This window comes from Cloeon dipterum, chromosome X (assembly GCF_949628265.1).
Source record: "Cloeon dipterum chromosome X, ieCloDipt1.1, whole genome shotgun sequence".
NCBI classification, from domain to species: domain Eukaryota; kingdom Metazoa; phylum Arthropoda; class Insecta; order Ephemeroptera; family Baetidae; genus Cloeon; species Cloeon dipterum.
In genome coordinates, this window is record NC_088790.1 from 342,697 (window position 1) to 345,865 (window position 3,169).

Genomic DNA, 3,169 nt, shown 5'->3' on the forward strand with positions numbered 1-3,169 from the left:
GAATGAGCTCGTGCTGAACAAACTAGAGATTAGTGTGGGTGTCTCCATGCTGAACGTTATCCAGCGTGAGCCCGACAACGACAACTCAATCATTGTCTTCCGAGCTCTCTACGACTGTCAAAATGGTATTTTTCTTGATTAAAAAATTTACTGATTTTAATCTTGGTCTTTTTCTTTTTAGAAATCTCACTGTCCAACAAAGGAAAGATTACTGGCTGTCAGAACATCACACACAGCACTTCGAAATCAACCCCTGGTTTGTGATTGAAATCTGCTCTTAACGTTTAAAACTTTCAATTTTTATTTTCAGCTTGTGCCTGCTATATGTGCTCAATTAAAAGTTGCAATTGTCGACCCTGCCAGAACGTCGGTAAACACGAGTCTAGCGAGAAAGCAAATCACACCACTTCTCAACACACCCCAAACCAAACCACTCCCTCCCTTTCAGCCTACCCGACAGAGAATCAACCCCCAGAAACCTCACTGAATTTGGAAACAATCCAAACCACACCCTCCCTTATGTCCATACAGTCAATTAGTCAAACACCTCTCCCAGACCTTCCCGAAAGCAACTTTGAACTAGAATCAATTAAAACAACACCCCTTGAGATTTCCCCAGAGAAAATTTCACCCACCAAATCAATCACTCACACCAAAAGTGGTGATTGTTTGTCATGTGAAATAAGCTCTTCGAGCATACAGATTGTAAACTTTCCCCTCCCCACACACCCCTTAGAACCTTTAACTACAACCCCTTTTTTTCTGAAAAATAAATTTTTAAAGGTTTAGGTGTGTTTGCACTGCTCGTGTGTGCCGGCTATGCCTGCATTCTGTGCGCATGCAAACATCTACGCAGAATGCGAGGTGCCAGAGTCCACAATGGTGATTGGGACTATCGCACAGGACATGAGCAGATTCAACTAGCCCGTCTACCAGAACTCTTGCCTGCATCTCAACCCCGACCAGAACCGCAACCCCTGCCAGCGATTGATGAAGAAACAGAGCCGACAGTGGGTGTTGATCCCCCATCTGCCAACGCTTGTTCTCCGTACGTGCTTACCTTTGTCGAAGAAGAACAAGGTAAAAATTTACAGATCTGAACCTCGGTAAATTAAATGTTTTTTGGTGATGGTTTTTAATGTGAATATTTTTTTTTGGTGATGGTCTTTAATGTGAAATTTTTCTAACTTGATTGAAAAGGACTTGAGCAGATACCTCAACCCCTGCTGGCAATGCAACCCATCCCAGAACCACAACCCTTTCCAGAACCGCAACCCCTGGCTGAACAACAACCCATGTCAGAACCGCAACCCCTGTCTGATCAACAACCCATTGCAGAACCCCAACCCTTGCCAGAACAACAACCCATTGCAGAACCCCAACCCTTGCCTGAACCCCTACCTCCGCCAGCTGTTGAGAGTGATGACGAGACAGTGCCAAAAGTGCTAGCTGATCCACCATCAGCTAATATTCACTCTCCGTACGTCCTTAACTTTGATGTAGAAGGACAAGGTAAAAAAAGACGAAAAATTTTCAGAGCTGACACTCGGTAACTTTTTTTGTTTTTTTGGTGGCGGTCTTTAATGTGCAATTTTCTTACTTGATTGGCAACTTTTTACTTATTATAACTAGATTTAGTTTTGGTGGTGGATCACTTTCTTACTGTAATGATTGATTTGAACACCAATTTTTTAGATTATTAATGCATAATTCTTAGAGGAAGAACCAAGCCCACCTTTTGTTCCACGACGCAGCATGAGACTGAAGACAAAAAAAAACCCCTTCCAAAATAGCTATTTTTTGTTCACTTACCAAAACAACTTCGGGAAGACGGTTCTCTTCTGCGTTAGGGTTGCGGACCTCAAAGCCATTCATGGTGAAAACCTCACGGACACTTTGACTGACCACACCGTCGCAGATTCGATACGCGCAAAGATATTGTGCTTTGGACTGATACGGGTTAGGAAAGTCAGAGACTTTATACCATTTTGAAAGGTTCCCCACCTCACTATTTTTGACGTCTTCTCGAACCTTCCTGATTTCTTTTTTTTGACTGAGATGAACTAATACGGTCTTTGCAGCTTAATATAATTCCTAATTTTATTAAATAGAAAACTTAGTTTTCAGATTGTAAGCACTGTACTATTGATTTGAATGCTAGTTTTTACAATAAATAAATATGAATTGATATAGAAAATGCATTTTATTTAAATTATTAACAATGTTTGTATTTAAGTGTGTGCTTTGTTCTTATTTTATTAAATTAGATGAATATGAATAAAATATGGTTTTTTTAAATTTTAACCCTGTAAATCGACTTGGTGTGTACTTTTACAACTATTTCATATTTTATTAAATTAAACAACTATGAATAAATAAAAATCGCTGTTTTTAATTTTAATCACTACCTTTTGAATGGAACCTCAGGAATTTTCTAAAACAGTTTTTAGACTAATTTATATCAATCATCTCATAATAATTTCTATTTTGATACTGTTTAATTTTTAAGACAGGAATATAGTTGAATGAACTGAAAATCTGATTTGGAACATGGAAAGGAACAGTAAATTAATCTTTCTTGAATACAGTCTATATTGTCAACACATGATGAGATTTCATTTTTGAGATATTATTACATTCAAATGTTCAAGTTTTCTCAAATTTGAAAATTTATATCTCTAGATTCTTCTAGAAGGATAACTGTTAAATATAGAGGTTAGTACACTACATTTTTGCTGTACATCAGATTTGCCCGAGGTTTGGGCGTTTTTTTTAATACCATATAAGATCAAAACTTGTTGTACATTAGATTCGTCTGAGGTTTGGGCGTTTTCATTCCATCTATGATCAATCTGGTTGTTTGACATGTATGTAATTAAACAAGTGCAAATCTCTTTATCGCACATTAGATTATTCAAGGTTTGGGCGTTTTAATTCCATTTAAGATCAAACAGGTTATTTGACGCGCAATTTAACTAGTGCAAATCAGTACCTTAAACGGAACATCTTCGGAGGTCATCAAATTTGTATAAGTAGCTTAAGCAGAGACGAAGACATGTCATACTGTTCTGAACGTTTCAACAGCCAAGATGCTCGTGAAAACATTTGGCTACATTCAAGTGCTGCTAGGGATTTGGTACACCGAAGGATCCAACGCCATCATCCACAC

At 38.1% G+C, this 3,169-nt stretch overlaps 1 long non-coding RNA gene across 1 annotated transcript; it reads left to right on the plus strand.

Moving 5' to 3' along the window:
- Positions 1 to 745, plus strand: LOC135947533 (uncharacterized). The gene is made up of 3 exons (XR_010575639.1): positions 1 to 125; positions 182 to 256; positions 311 to 745. It is a non-coding gene; the product is annotated as an uncharacterized LOC135947533 (long non-coding RNA).
- The last annotated feature ends 2,424 nt before the right edge of the window (positions 746 to 3,169 follow it).